This window comes from Petromyzon marinus, chromosome 22, assembly GCF_048934315.1.
Source record: "Petromyzon marinus isolate PM22_M1 ecotype Great Lakes invasive population chromosome 22, UKy_Petmar_22M1.pri1.0, whole genome shotgun sequence".
Taxonomy (NCBI): Eukaryota; Metazoa; Chordata; class Hyperoartia; order Petromyzontiformes; family Petromyzontidae; genus Petromyzon; species Petromyzon marinus.
In genome coordinates, this window is record NC_133688.1 from 18,504,799 (window position 1) to 18,522,222 (window position 17,424).

The following is a 17,424-nucleotide window of genomic DNA, read 5'->3' on the forward strand; positions in this document are numbered from 1 at the left end:
CGAGTTGCAATAATCGAGCCCTGTCGACTCTGCAGTTCCTGAACATTCCCATCTCCACCACTGAACGGAAACTCGGCACCAATCGCCGCATTGACAGTGAGCCGCTTGACCAAGGGCTTTGAGAACAATAAAAAAAAGTGTTAATTTTCACGGCCACTGCAGAAGTGAGAACCGTGAAGGACACCGCAGGCAACGCGAAAAACAAACGCCGGGCTTAGCGACTCAACTCAAAAGTTCGCGAGCGCGGGCGGGATCGCGAGTGCGCGCGTGCGTAACAATCAAACGTCCTAACGCGCACGCGTGCCACAAGAACGACCCCATCTCACACCCACCCACCCACCACAGACAATCAACCAAAAAGTATTACAGACCGTGCGATAAAATACATATATATAAAAGACACTCGAAACAAATTTTGTAGAAAACAAGCAAGCGCCACCTCCGTCTCATTACGGCGAAGCCGGGCAGTCCGCTTGTGCTCAAGGGGCGGCACAGCCCACCAGACTCGCAATGTTGAGGCGTCAAAATAATTTAGGAAGCGCAAGCAGCGGCCTCCTCGCTCCGCCAACTACAGCAGGGTCCGCGCTCGATGCGTTGGCGGTGTTTTTTTGTTTTGCTTGCTTGGGGTTATACCCAGGACAGGAGCAGCAGCGGCAGCAGCCGGTAATTGGGTTCCTGTCGTGGCCTTTCAGCCACCCGGGGTTGTGTTTTTTTGTTTAAATATATATATGAAAAGGTGGGCCCTCGCATTTAAAATAAAATAAAATAAACCGTCGCGCGAACACACGAGGAAGAACTCTCTCGTGCGTGCATCACAGGAACGTCTCCGTTACGTTGCAAATGGGGTCGAACCCTGGACCGATGCTATTCCGAGACGCGTACGGCGCAGACGTGTGTACGTACGCTGTGCGTTCCTCTGCGAACCGAGGGTGATTTTCTTTTCGCACGCACAGTCGTGGCAAAAGCTGCGTCGTCTTCATCCGTTCGCAACTTTAGTTTTGAAAGTCGGGTCACATCGACACTGGGAAGGGCAGTGCATTGCAATTGAAGCGCACGTAATGCGTAAACAGACCCCCCTCCCCCCCCCCTGTCTAGCCTAACAGACTGTTGAGGCAAGTGCTGTTAGCGAGCAGCACCTATGAAGGCGCACGGATGGTGATGGGTGGGCCAGCACCACGTCCGACTCCCTTTGTCTCCACCAGCAGCAATGTTTCACCCCCCCCCCCCAACATCGCACCAAGCTTACTCATTTGAGGCTTAGTCGACGTAAAGGAGGCCCAGGGCCATGAGCCGGGGATCGAACGAGGGTCGCCGGGTTCGTAGCGCGTGCATGTACACACACACACACATGTACAACGTCAAAAACTCCCTCTTCCTGTGTAACCGTAGATGCTGTTGGGGCCAGCGCTGTTAGCGAGCGCCTATTAATGATGGCGCGGTGCACGAGGGATGTGGCCAGCACCGCATCCGGCAGTCTTTGTCTCACCCAGTGCTGATGTTTATGCACCGTTGCCAAGTACTTAATTCAAGGCCGAGTTCACCTAGGTAATTGCCCAGGACCAGTTAAGATATTGATCGCCGCTATTCTTAGCCGTGGTCGGAATCAAACACAGGTCCCTAGTGTGTGCGCAATGATCCCCACGCACGCACAAACACAACCACAATAGCCACCAGTCACCACAACGCGACAGTGACATCAAACACTTGTGTCAGGCTAGGTGCTCTTTGAGGCCATGCTAAAGGTCGAAGCCTCGTTGACAGGAGGTCATGGGACAGACCCGGGTACAGTATGCTGGGTTCATTGACTGAGATGACTGACAGATCCACCTCCTGTGCTCTCCACTGCGCCAGCTTGTTGCATCCTTTTATCCACCCGGCGCTCCGCTCGTTGTTGTGAGCGTCGCCCCGCCACAATGTGGTTTCCAGAGACCGTCTGCCTCCAACTGCCCATGAGCATCCTTCACGGGCCTCCTTCGCATAGGCTGATGTTGACACCAATGGTATCGTTCCTCAGAATTTCCACACAGCTCCAAGTGCTCCTGTAGCAAAGTCAGCTCATCTCCCTTCACACGCACAGACACTGCTGCTGCCTTTATCCAACATGTTAATCGAAACACAGACCAAATTAAAACATCAGTGCATCTTAAACAACCAACGCATTCACCGGTAACACTGTCGCCTTTACAAGGCAACGTGACATGTAACAAGTCGACTTTTCTGGCAATGGATCTCCTTCGAAGCACCTAAATAACGAGACCAGAAAGATTTGGTGGATAACAATAAGAGATACATCTCACTTTACACCAGGGGTGCTACGGTGGCTAGGAGATGTTAACTACCTCGCCTGGTATACAGGAGGTCGTGGGTTCGATCCCAAACCTGATGCCTGCTGCTGTATATTTGGAGTTTGTGTGGCGCTCTCTCGTCATCATCACGGTGGCTAAGATATGTTAACTACCTCGCCTGCTATACATGAGGTCGTGGGTTTGATTCCAAGCCTGAGGCCTGCTGCTGTATATTTGGAGTTTGCGTGTCTCTCTCTCATCATCATCATTACGGTGGCTAGATGTTAACTGCCTCGCCTGGTGTACAGGAGGTCGTGGGTTCGATCCCGACCCTGACGCCTGCTGCTGTATATTTGGAGTTTGCGTGTCTCTCTCTCATCGTCATCACGGTGGCTAGGAGATGTTAACTACCTCGCCTGGTGTGCAGGAGGTCGTGGGTTCGATCCCAACCCTGACGCCTGCTGCTGTATATTTGGAGTTTGCGTGTCTCTCTCTCCCCGTGGTCGTGTGTTTTTTTTTCTCCCTCCACATTTAGAATCAACGTATTTGGCTGCAACATGCGTTCAAGAGTATTTAGCTGCTATAAATGTCCACACGATACGCCACTTTGTTGAGCGATCATTAGTGGCCAGGTCACTTCCGAAAAAGAAAGAGAAGCACAGCTCAGTGGGGCTTACCTGGTAAAATAAAATAAAAATATTCTTAGCTCTTTCAGTAAAGTCACGTTGAAGGGAAACAATAAAATAATAAAATATATATAAAACAATACAAATTCTCACGACGTTTCAACCATAACGCAAACGGTCATCATCATGGTCGAAACGTTGTGATAATTTTTATTGTTTTATATATATTTTATTGTTTCCCTTCAACGTGACTTTACCAAAAGAGCTAAGAATATGAATTACTGCAGTCACGAAAGCTTTAAATTAAAATAAAAATGTTTTATAGTTTAGTGTTGGTGGGGAAAAATATTAGCATGAACAACAACGGCAAGACTAAACTCAACGCTTGCAATCATCATCCGGACAGCCGAGAGACTCTGAAAATATTTTTTTATCAGTCTACATCATCACGTGTTATAAGGGGGGGGGGGGGGGGGGTACTTAATTGCATTCAGAGGCAATTTAGAGGGTAGGCAGAGAGGGGGGGAGTAGAATTTGCCTAATACGACGAAATTGTCCAGGTGGGAGGAACCCGGTATTTGGAATGCAAAGATAGTAAATTCATGCTCCCCGGCCCCATTCCCCCGAGCCAAGTGAGGCCTAATTCTCATTTATAGGACTTGCGTGACGGCGAGCGCACACACAGACAATGACCCCCCCATCCCCCAATAGCCTTAACAAACTGTTGGGGCAAGTGCTGTTAGCGAACACCTCTGAAGGTCGGCATGGGACATGAAGGCGTGTGTGGCGAGCACCACACCCGAACCGCCTTCGTCTCCCCAGTGGTGATGTTTACACACCCGCACCAGATGCTCATTTGAGGCTGAGTCGACCTTGGTGAGGCACCGAACCGTTCAAGATAATTGTCACTGGTGTAGGCGTGAGCGAGAATCGTTTATTTCCCTCCACACTTAAAAACGTGCGCTTAGAGTTTGTGGCTGCTATGCACGTTGCGGGCAGGTCGCTTCTGAAAAAGAGCTACATAGCTCAGTGGGCCTTACCTGGTAAAAATAAAAAAAAATAAAGATGTTTAGTGTAAACTCGGGTCGCCAGATTAGTAGCGTAGCGAACTAACCGCTGCACCACCACTCGCCAAGCATGCGCGCGCACGCACGCGCGCGTATACTCGCGCACGCGGCTGAGTGCACGAGAACGGCTCCTCGAGGTATGAGTTTTGACCTCGATAAACACTCCACCATATTGAATCCATCTCGTTAATGCGTCGGCCGAAGGTGCCTATTAGCAGGTGAGTGTGCGGTGCATTGGTGTGTGTGTGTGGGGGGGGGGGGCACTGCGCTGTGAACCCGGCGACTCGAGTTCGGTTTCCACTCACGGCCAACACCAGTGACAAATATCCTAACCGGTCCTGGGCCCTCCCCTAGGTTGATTCAGCCTCAAATTAGTAACCTGGTTGGGTGTGTAAATCATCGTCACCGGGGAGACAAAGGCGGCCGGGCGTGGTGCTGGCCCACCCACCCCCTCGTGTGCCGTGCGGGCCTTCATAGGTGCTCGCTAACAGCGCTTGCCCCAACAGTCTGTTAAGGCTAACCGGGGGAGATTTGTGTCTTTGTGGTAGTGTAGCGGTTAGCACATTGTGCTGCGAACCGGGCTCATGGCCACCAACAAACACCACTGAGGATCATTTGAACCGGTCCTGGGCCTCCCCTACGTCCACTCGGCCTCAAACGAGTACCTGGTGTGGTGTGTGAACATCGCCACTGCAGAGACAACTGGAGGTCCGGGCGTGGCGATGGCCATCGACTTCCGCATATGTCGTACCGGCCCTCATATGTGCTCTCTAACAGCACTTGTCTTAAAAGTATGTTCAAGGCTATATGGGGGATCTTTATCTTTGTTTATATATGTGTATTAAAACACGTGTGCGTGTGCATGAAAACATTCCCGGAATTATTAGGCTTTGGCTGGTTATGAAACTATGAGCACAGGAATTAAGGAATTATGTGATGTCGGTATTGTATGATTAAAATAATAATTGGCAATTTTGCGTCGAATGCGAAGATCCTGATAAAACCAAGGAACACAGAGATAGCAAATGAACACAATTACATTTAAATCTACGTATTACAGTCTTGCCGATCCTCTGCGTTGATTTCCATGCCTTCTGAGATCACAACTAGGCTCTTCTCGAGATCCATTCGTCCATTCTATGGAGGGACTGTGCCTTTTCTCGGTTGTGGTGTGGGACTCTTTTGCTGTGGTTTTTGTGCCTTGCATGTTGAACGTTTCTACTTTATCTATGTCATGCAGTTATGTTTTAATGATTCGCTCACCTTGCCTATAATTTGCACTCCGATCGTTTTTTTTTGTATCGTTTGTTTGTTATTGTAACTTTCTGACCCGCCCCTACTGGACATATGTGATAAAGAGCTTCACGGCTCATCGGATTTCTCCAGGTTAAATAAAGATTCTGATTCTGACATGCGGGCACGTCAATCCTTTACGTATCCTGGTTCTGGTTTCCCACGTTTGCTATACACATAAATATAACAACAATTGTTGTAAAAATATTAGTACAAACAAAATACAAAGATTCCCCGTATAGCCTTAACAGACTTTTGGGGCAAATCCAGTTAACGAGTGGCGCCTAAGATGGCCACTGGACTTACCGTACATTCTACGCGATCAAGTCCACAAAACTTTCTGAGCGCGTGTCCATCATTCACACGCGAGCACGCACATCATCACCATCATCACCACCACCACGCCGTGCGCCCCACTGTCGCTCACGCGCGTTATGGACTAAGCCGTCCACTTGGGTACGCGGCGAATCGAGGCGACCGCCCAGGGCCCCGCGGCTTTGGAGGGGGGGGGGGCTGCGGGGGAGCTCGCGCTGCGCCGTCACGGTGTCAGATGTAATCCTTCCGGTTTAGTTTGAAGGCGTTGGGGGTAGGGGACCCACACAGTGGGAGTTTGTCCCGGGCACGGCACCCCCACCCCGCCCCACCCATGGCCGGCCCTGGTTACGTGATCATCAAAATAATCACAGAGACAAACGTCTCCGGGAACAGCGACGGCTTCGGGCTTTGAGCTAAGCCGCGCACCGCTAGACCTCACGCCCGACTGCGCCCCCCCCCCCACTCCTACCCAACCCCTCCCCATTCCCCCTTGTCAAGCACCACGAATTGTAATTTGCGGACGTAATGAGCAATTTGAGAGCCTTGACGATGGCGGAATCTCGCCGCTGTTAAGCCCATGAAGGGCGAGTGGTGTCTGCCGGGGTCACAAGCAGACGCCCAGGGTGAGAGGGAAGTAGAGGGGGGGGTCGTTAGCCACGGAGTGTGGGCGAGGTGATGTCTCACCACTGCGGGGGGTGGTGCGTGGGAGTTTACACCCCGTGGCGCAACAGTAGAGCGGGCTTGGTCGCGATCAGGAGGTTGCAAGTTCAGATCTTGGCTGGGTGGCTGCCTTGGCCTATGGAAGATAATACAAAGCAGGTAAAGACCACTACTGAGTATGCAAGCAGCATTTCAGATATTTATCAGACTGCGGGAAAAGTTAACAGTGGCTGTCCTATATGTACTGTACATAGTAATGTGCATAGACTGTAATCCACCATTGGAATGTAGAATTTCCACCACCGGCTAATTTGGCCTCTACATCACATTGACTCGATTTGTCTTGGGGTGGCTCAGATCCAGTCCTGTGGCCCGTTATGGCATTTTTTTCTGACCCAGCCTCACCAGGCCACACAGGCCGTGGCCACACAGCCCGTGGCCACGAGCACTTCAAATTAATAATGGAAGAAAGACTCAGACTAAATCTTGCTAAGATTGTTTTTCTACATTTATCTTCATTTTAACAGTCGAAGCAGAGATTTAAGCCGGAAAAAAGTGGCACTCATTATGCAGTACGCAAGGAACATTCTATCTGTAATTGGACATCAGAGTTTATATATATATATAAATATATGTAGAGATAACGCGTTTGATTCGCAGTCAAGGGGAGAAGAACCTTGAGGCAATTTTCTTCATTAAATTTGGCACACACTACAGTGGAGTCAAGTTGGAACCTACGATCGGCGAGGTAATACACGATCTTTTTGGCGGGGGAGGGAATCCCGTTTGTCCAGTGCGGAAGAATACGGTGAGCAGTCGATGTGGGATGCAAACATAGTGTTCATGCCAAAGACAAAAAAAATAATATAAATGCCACGATACTGCACTGGCAGTGGTACACAAACAACACAAACAACAACAATTTTGATTTAAAGCCTTTGGTGACTGCAGAAATTCATATTCTTAGCTCTTTCGGTAAAGTCACGTTGAAGGGAAACAATATTTTATTATTTTATTGTTTCCCTTCAACGTGACTTTACCGAAAGAGCTAAGAATATGAATAACAACAACAATTTCACTTTGGTAAATAACGATTTCCTCTCCTATGAAGAACCGCTATTGCCCGAAACGTTCACGTAGCTTTGTACTCGCACTGTTAAAGTGAACCAGGGTCAAGGTGCAACCCTGCAATAATCTTACTCACGCGACACGAGGTGTGGGTGTTAAGTTGGAATGTACGATACCACGCAGGCTCTAAGCTTCTTGCCAGATGCAGAAGAGTCCTCGCACTTTTGCTCAAAGCACAGAAACCTGCCGATTGACTGACGGTGACAATCCATGCTCGTTTACCACGTGACGCCCAGGCGAGTAATCCCTTTGCACTCTGCGCGCGTACAGTCACTCTGAAACACGTGCAAGGGACGTTCAAGGTGAGAGTGCTCAAGGGCAGGCTGGGGAACTCTGAGATCCATCGCCCCGTCGCTATATTTTTTTGTTGGCGTTTGTTCGCTCGAGCGCTGAACGACGCTCAGCGAGCGGCAGGGCAACAATCGGCGACCGTTTGTGCAGTTCACGTTGAGCAGGCATCGCGCATCCATCACCCGCGGCCACGATCGACCCGCACCCCCGCCCGCCCGCCCGTCCTCCACCAGCATCCACGCCCCGACAGCAACCCGCCACAGTCCCCGATCGTGCCCTCGGCCCGGGTCTGTCACTCACACGGCCAAGTGTCTGTCGTGCGTGTGGATGTGTGTGCGTGGGGCGGGGGGGTGAGCGGTAGTGTAGCGGTTAACGCTAACGTGTAGCGGTTCACGCTAACGGGAAACATCAGTGATGATTATCTGAACCGGTCCGGGACCTGCCCTAGGTCGACTCAGCCTCAAATGAGTACCTGGTACGGTGTGTAAACATCGCCACTGGAGAGACAAATGCGGTCGGGCGTTGTGCTGGCCACCCACTCCCTATTGGGCCGTTCCAGTCTTAATAGGTGCTCGCTCAAAATACTTGCTTCAACAGTCTATTATAGGCTAAGTGTCGGCATAACGCATGTATTGTAGACACATATTTCATCACTACAGCGAGGTTGACTGCTTTCCTTGTTTTGCAATCGTCTCCAAAACACCTTTCCGCATGTGTCCGTGTCCCTGTAACATGAAATCTCTTGCAAATACAATGTCCTTCAAATGTCTTGCAGGTATATACAAAAATAACAACAATGCAAGGCAATGCATTGGTACAAAAAAAGTTACCAAAAATATCACATTCGTCACTATTTTCTAAAACTACCGCCAGTTTATAGATATATCATTAGACTTTTGTGTCATTTAATTTCCATTCGTGGAAGAATGTTTCTACGTCAATTAAAAAAAAACTGTATTTGTCAACGTTACAATGTCCCGGCATTCTCCCGTCCCCACAGTGGGGAGCGCGATCTCTCGGGAGAAGTTAACCAATCGCTGTGGCCTCTCTCACTTCTCTTATCTGAAATGTCGATCCCACTACATACGCTTTCTGTTACGAGGCAATGTTAATGACGAATGTGGTGAATTATGTATTAGCCTTCGAGGGGAATGTCTTGCAAGAAAAAATTGCGCATTTCACCGTGTGCTTACATTCTTTTGTAAATATAAAAAAATAATTATAAGATTTACTTTCCTTGAACAAACGTATTGCATACCTACGTACATTTCCACTTAAGTCATCGCTAAATAATGGATAACCGCACTGTGCCTTTATCTGTGCGTTTGTCTGCAGGTCACATCACTGGCACGGAGTTGGTTTACAGTTCATCTTATTCTGCATTATAATCCTCCTCTACACGGGTAGAAAACAATATTAGAAAGAAAAAAACATGAAGCATAACTTCACTGCGTCTTCAAACGTCAACAAAACACGCATTTTATTTCATCGACTTTCTAGACAATACAGATCGAGAAATTTGTATTTAAGCAAGCAAAGCGCTGGACCAGTTTCAACATTATGGGTCTCATCGGCAGTCAGGCTTGTTAAACTAAAACCAAAACTTTTATTTTATTTTACCAGCAAAGGCCCACTGAGCTGTATAGCTCTCTTTCAGAAGCGACCTGGCCACAGATAATAGCTCAACAAAGTGGCTTGTCACGTGGAAATTTGTAGCAACCAAATACTCTAAACCCACGTTGATTCTAAATGTGAAGGGGAAAAAACCGGAGGACCCGGAGAAAAGTCCATGCAACCACGGGGAGGGAAAGAGACACGCAAACTACAAATATACAGCAGCAGGCGTCAGGGTCAGGATCGAACCCACGCCCTCCTGTATACCAGGCGATGTATTTAACATCTCCTAGCCACCGTGGCGAGGTAGTTAACACATGCTGCCGGTTTGCAAAAATAATAAAAATATAATTTAAGAAGAAATGCTATGGACGAGACCAAGAAGGTCGAAACCAGTCCAGAGTCTGCTTGCTCAAAACAAAAGTCGCTGGATAATATTGGTCTGGAAAGCCAATGGGTTCTTTGACTAAAACATTTTTTTTTTCATGAGAAATCAGAATCTTTATTTATCCAAGAGCAATCCGATGAGCTGTGAAGCTCTTTTTCACAGATGGCCAGTCGTGGCGGGTCACCAAGTTGCATAAACACACGATACCAAAAAAACAATACGAGAGCAGATAGAGAAGGTGAGCAGGTCGCTAAAAATAAATATGAATTAAGTACAGCAGTACAAATGTCCGCAAGTACATAGATTATTGCCGTGAAGACGGAGCTTCGTGATTTGCCGTTGCCCGTGATGCCCCTCGGTGACGAATACATGAGTTTGTCGACGCGATTATGATGCTTCTCCACTGACCGTGTCACAACATGCTCAGCGTGGCCGGGGGGAAAGAGGCGGCAGTCCGTGACGCCTGTGGCCTTGCCAACCAGTAGTAGTGGCACTGAACAGAAGCAAAAACTAAGCCCAAAAAGACGAAGCACCCTAAGTAGCTCAAGGGGCTCTAGATTCTTAAAAGAAAAGGTTAACAAAATATCAGCCTCCCCCTTCCCCCCCAAATTGAAAATTTAATCAAGATCACAAACTCGTTAAAAACGTTTAGCTAATTAGTCTCGCTGGCAACATCTCTCACGCTACGACACCTCCGTCTAATCTCCTTAAATCGTCGAAATGGGGGGGCTTAGCTCCCCCCTCTGAGCAAATAAATTCTGCTGAGGCCCCCCGCCCCCCCCCCCCCCAATAGGCTATCACCGCCGCTGGTGGTGACCGTGCCACGGACCGACCAAGAGTCACCGGGGCGCCTCGCGGCCACGCGGACTCCACCGGCAACTTACTTATTCATTAAAATAGATATATATATCCATGGTTTATGTTCAGCGGATTAATAATTCAACGGAACAAATCTCCTCCCCCCAAAATCTATATCGCCTGGGCCAAACAAAATCAAATGAACCGTTTTTGGGGGGGGGGGGTGGAGGTTGAGGAGTGGGGGGCACCGCTAACAAGAAGCGTTAGGGCGCGTGCTTCACCATTGAGTGTCTGTCGCCGAGTTTCAAAGCGATACAGAAATCGAAGCCGTCGGGCACGTGCCTGGGATGTTGTTTTGTTGTAGTTATTTTGTTGTTGTTGTTGTTGATGTCGTGCCAAACGCCACACGCCGTGGTCTCGGAGCCGGTGGTGGTGGTGGTTTGGGGTGCTTGAACCACAATAACGGCCTCCTCCAAAGTTCAGCTCCGCGCCTCTCGCAAGCGGACGGGTTAACGGTTTTGTAAATGGATTAACTCTCCTAAGTGCAGACAAATTGTACGTGTTGCAAGGCAAACCAACACACGTGTAGCTGTAACAGGCGGTTGGGGCAATCGGTGTCAGCAAGCACTTATCAAGGATGGGAATGGCGCGTGCGGAGTCTGTGTCGTCAGAGTCAAGTTGGTGCGCCATTTGTCCGTCGAGCGCCGACGTTTACGCATTGCGCCGGGTACGGCAAACCCCTTGCCCCTCGGGGCTGGGAGGGGGGGGTCTTGACAATAGCCGCGATCGGCAAATCCGCGATCCGCAAACTCAAAGGCATCGAAGGGAAAACGAGGGCTCGGTTCACGATTGGTAAATACGACACCTACCCCTCCTTTTGTTTAATGTTACCCTCAATCGACTCAAAGCATTGAACGGGAAGTATTTTGAATGTAAAATAAGATGGATACTTTCCTTTCCAGTGTTTTAAAACTTAACCTGTACGGTAAATGTATAGAACGTGTCCGTGTACAACATTGTGCAATGCAGGATGAGACACCGCGGGCAGCTGTACCTCACTGTCGGCTGGAACTTGCGACGGGCCGCTCGGGAGACAAGTCGGAGACAAGACGGAGACGAAACGGCGCAAGGCAAACCAAAGTGCAGGCAAATTGTCTCGGTTCACGATTGGTAGACAAATTGTCTGCACTTTATTTTGCGGTTCACGATGCATCACAGGAATCTCGCGGTCAACCGCGAATGGTCGAGCCACAGGGGCGCCGTCGGCGACCCTAATACACTGGGCGCGAAACTGCAAAACCGCGATAGCCAAACCCCGCGAGAGGGAAGGGTTTGCTGCGGCTCATCTAATGCTGAGTCACTCTAAGGAGGCCCGGAACTGGTTCAGACATCGCTTGCCACTGAAGTTAGTCGTGGTTCGGTGATTTAAAAGATCGCCGCGTTGGTAGTGCAGTGTGCGGCCGTCCGGACACAGGCATCAGCCTGGGTAAATGGGCAGACTCCCTACCAGATCCAAATTCTCGCCACGAGTGTGATTACGCGTTACGCTCTCAAGACTGCAAATGCGTTAGCGCGTGGACAATTCCGCGGTAACGGCATGACAGAGCGTTGCGGGCATATTGGCCGTGCTGATGTCCCCGCATCAGCCTGCTGCTATGCAAGGACATTCCTAAACTGGAATACGTCCAAACGATGCCCAATTTAAATTTTGGCATTTTCTTTTTCAATTACAAATGTTCCGTGGCCCGTGTGGCCCATTTCGTGACTGCAGAATGACCGTACTTAAAAATAAATATATTACCAGCAACGCTATTTCACTGGGGCGGTAGAGAGGTGGCACAAAGTGGATTAACACGCTGCTTCAAAAACCCGATGGTCCGAGTTTCATTCCTGGGCATGGCTCACGTGAATGGCGAGTGATATCCGAACTGGTCCTGGGTTTCGCTGCGCGCCCACGACTTCGCCGACCTGCACTGCCCAGCGTGATGAAGTATGGTCAAATAACCCTCAATGGCCGACACGGCATGAGGACGTCGTCATTCAGCACCAGATCGACAAAGGGCTGTGCACAAAACTGCTTTGGTTTTTTCCTTTTGCTTTGTGTTTTACCAGGTAAGGCCCCACTGAGCTATATAGCTTTTTTTTCAGAAGCGACCTCGCTATCACAAATGAAAGCTCGACGAAGCGGCTTATCATCGTGCGGACATTTGTAGCAGCCATACACTCCAAAAGCATGTTTCTAAATGTGGAAGGAAAACCCGGAGGGCCCGGAGAAAAATCCACAAGACCACGGGGAGAACATGCAAACTCCAAATATATAAGCGTCAGAGTCAGGATCGAACCCACGACCTCCTGTATACCTTGCGAAGTAGTTAACATCTCCTAGCCACCACCAGTCATCACTACCATCACCACCCACCGTCATAACCTCCTCCGTCATCATCATCATCATCGCTATCACAGCAGCCCAGCTGCTGCATCATTAGCAACATCAGAGTCACCGCCATGATTAGCATCATCCATCATCATCAGCAGCTTGTCTACAATATTCACGTATGCACAGGGACTTTTTTTTGCAGTGGGTCACACGTTAATTGGTTTGGGGTTGGCACAATTTTATATTTTTTGACAATGTTTCGTCACGAGCAGCTTGCATATCGCATCAGTTAAGCAATCCAAAACGTGCGATTGCGCGAAGGACATCCAATACACCCTTCTCAATTTTCCTGAAACAGGATTTGTAACGGGATGTGCCCTGAACCTTCGTCTTGGTCTCTTCCCATACGTGACGGGTAACATCATCGTCATCATCGTTATCATGTTCGTCGTCGTATTTATCATGTGCCATCGTTTCATTCACCATTATAAAATAGCAGATATCGTCATCATCATTATCAATTGGGGTCAACCAACTAATAACCTCTATCGCAATCGAAGAGATTTCATAAATTGTCATCATTCACGGTCACGGACTAGTTCAGCGGTTGATCAATTGATTAATGAACACCATTGTGGATGGTAGCTCCTTTGTTGATGAATTGTGGATATTACACCCCAGTCGAAGAGATTTGATCAATTGTCATGACTTCACAGTCGCGGATTCGTTGAGTGATTGATGAATGAATTAATGAATTATTATTCTTACAAGTTGGCGAACAGAAGCTCTGCTATACCCCCGTCACACTCAATGTGTGAGAACTTTTTTTTTAAAACGTCGACTTTTTGCACGCACGATTCTACGCGTTTTATCGTGAGCTTCAGGATCGATCATAATCGCTGAACCAGTTGAAAATCCCACCCATCTTCATCATCATCAACCATCAACGATATCTATAATGCACAATCGGCAGCATATCTCGGTGTTAAAGCGGCGGTAACAACATTTGAAGGTGCCATTGTAGTCGAACATCGTACGAGAAGACGCATTGAATGTAAATCCCACTGAAAGTAAAATAATGTAAAAACTAGTGAATTAAAAAGGTGCAGGAGGAGTATTATCATTTATAGTGCATACGAAAATAAAATGGGGAATACCCGACAACAATTCTATTGGATTAAAGACAAAATCAAGAGGTGATGCCCAGGGGAATTGACCATACCCACAATGCCTTCTCCAGCACTAACACACGCAATGGTACCCATATTTAGCCTGTATGTAAACTGTTAGGACAGACACTGTTTGCAAGCCCCTATTAAACACATTCGGAACATGTGACCTGCACCACACCCAGCCACGTTTCTGATCTTCACCTTCTCAACCTTATAGGGGTTTTTTTTTTCTCTTTTCCTTTGTAATCCTCTGCACTCATCATTAGACAGCGGTGTCAACGCGTTGACAATCTATATAATTCCATCAGCCACCTTCGGGTCACTCTCGTCGCAATCGATGGATCTCTCCCGACTGATCTCATCTCCCGCGGTCGCACTCACCGCCACCGCCGTCATCTCCCGGCACAGAGTCCATCGCTCTCCCCGACATACTTCGCCTGTCACCTCCAGCGATCGCCACCTCATGAATGTCTACTTTCACCCCCCCACCCCCCCCCTCCGCTATCTTGCAGGTCCCAAATCCATGTCCACCTTCCTCGCAAAACGTAAAAAAATTTCCGTCATATCTCTGCACGCACATTGCCCTCTGCTTAAAGGGCCCATTAATCGCAGCAATACCGCAATGTAACTAACTTTTTTTTTATTTAATCAGGGTAAAGACCCACTGAGCTCTCTAGCTCCTTTTCAGAATCGACCTGGTCACACATGATAGCTCAAGGAAGTGGATCATCACTTAGAAATGTAAAGCAGGCAAATACTCGAAGCGTGCGTTGATTCTAAATGTGGAGGGGGAAACCGGAGAACCCTGAGAAAAATCTAAGCGACCATGCGGAGAGAGACACGCAAACTCCAAAAATACAGCAGACATCAGAATTGGGATCGAGCTCACGACCTTTCTGTACACCAGGCGATGTAGTTAACATCTCACCACCGCGGCGAATGATCTTAACCTTCTGAAGGCTTGAACCTCCTTCTTGAACCTACACGTCTGTCTGGTTCACGATCAGTGGACTTGAGATTCTATGTAAGAAATCCAGCCTCAAAATCCACTACCAGGGGTGGAAAAACTCAACAAATCGTGTCGGCCATCTCGAGCAAGATCGCCAATTGGACTTCTTTTCTGATTGCGAATGCTGCTGGAAATGGCCAAATCCCTCGTGCGTCACTGTGTGAACGGTGTCCTCAGAACGGGGTTTCCTCCACTCTTCTCCGTCAGTTGCCAAGTCACAATAACTCGCCTCCCCATTTCTCGGAAAACGTCGGGGAAAATAAAGACGAGGTTTCTGGTGTTTGACTGACCCTGCTCCTCGCTCCGATCGCCTTTCCATTCATCTCCCCACCACCTGCCCTTGACATCCCTCGAATCTGCCACGATAAACAACGTCACTAAAAATCATCTCCAGACCTACAAAATCCCCTCCGTCCCCCTCCGTACCCTCAATCTTCTCGCTCGCCAAACCCCCATCGCTCAACGCCTCCGGCCGCTCCTATCGTGGCCCAGAAAAATGTGATCGCCAAGATCGTAAAAGGAGAGCGCTCGCCATCAAAACCACCCGGTAAACAGAGCACACCACACATCTCTTTGGTAGAAAAACACATATTATTACACATAATTGATAAAGAAAATATAAATATTTGGCTGATATGAACATATTGTGGAAACTAAGCCTGGTAAGTGCTTGGATGCATAAATTATATGACAGGCTATAAGGCTTGGGCTCTAAGGTAGCTAGGAGATGGCAGTATAGGAACAGCTTCTTAAATTTACTATCCGATATTTTATTTTACCAGGTAAGGCCCACTGAGCTATTAGCTCTTTTTTTCAAAAGCGACCTGGCCCCAAATGATAGCTCAACGAAGTGGCTCATCACGTGGAAATTTATAGCAGCCAAATATCGAAGAACCCGAATAAAAATCCACACGACCACAGGGAGAACATGCAAACTCAAAATATACAGGCGTCAGGGTCGGGATCGAACCCACGACCTCCTGTAAAGATGATCCAGATAACTACCGACCTATCTCAATTTTATCCCTGTTGATGAAAATCTTTTAAAAATTATTGAACTACCAAATTAGTAGTTTCCTGTCCACTAAACAATCTACTACATCTAAAACAATCTGGGTTCCGGAAAAAATACAGCACCACATCTGCTGCATTAGACTCTCTGAATCACATTTACAGTAGCCTTGATAATAAGCAGTACTGTGCCTGTCTTTTTCTTGACCTGTCCAAAGCTTTTGATACAGTAGACCACAACACCCTGCTTAGTAAACTAAATTGCCTCGGTTTTTCCGAAAACGCAGTAAAATGGTTAAAAATTACCTCTTTTCTCACACTCAAACTGTATTCACGGATGGTTGGAGGTCAAACAGTGTTAAGATAACAAAAGGGGTTCCACAGGGTTCCATCCTCAGCCCCCTCTTGTTCTCTCTATATGTCAATGACTTGGGCACTGACCTGGATCATTCCAGGGTAAATCTTTTTGCAGATGACACGATACTGGTTACTGCTGGCCGCTCTCCGGATGAGGTGATTGCTAAGCTCCAGGGTGATTTCAACAAACTACAACATCAGCTAGTTGCTCTTAAACTATTCCTGAATACCTCCAAAACCAAGGGGCTATGCTTCTCACCAGGACTAAAGCAGGAAGTTATTTTTCCCCAATTACATTCCTTAAATAATTATCAAATAGAGCAAGTCAACATCTATAAGTATCTTGGGGTCATCCTGGATTCAAAACTGAATTTTGAAGATCACATTGATTATATTGGTAAAAAGACAAAAATAAAAATTGGTTTTCTGTATCGACACAAGTACTGCTTCCCCCCTATGTTCCGTTTTGAATTTATAAAAGCTACCATACTGCCTCTACTTGAGTACTGTGACATCGTGTATAAATCAGCCCCAAGTACTGTACTGAAGAAGCTTGAGTCCATCTATCACTCGGCCTTAAGATTTGCATTGAACTGTCCATATAGGACTCACCACTGTGATCTCTATATTGGGTCAAACTTAACATCTCTTAATGTTCGACGGCTTGTGCACCAGATCTTATTTATTCACGATGTACTTAGAAAAAAATTCCGCAGACTACCTGCTGGATCTCCTCTCTGTTTCAAAGAACAAATTTGACCTCAGGTCTTCGCTCATTTACCAGCTTCACATTCCCTATTGCCGTACAAAAACTGGAGGAAGGGACTTTGCTATTGATGCCCCCAGGGTCTGGAATGCTATTTGCAATTAACTGCAAGTTGAATCACTACCTATGAGATCTTCACTCAAAACTGCTCTAGAGGTGTTATACACCCCTAGCTGCCACTGCTATTCAGTGGCCTAAAATAAAATAAAATGTTTCGGTCCGGTGACCGCTGCAAAGTATTATCTGTATTTTGATTTAGTGTGCTGA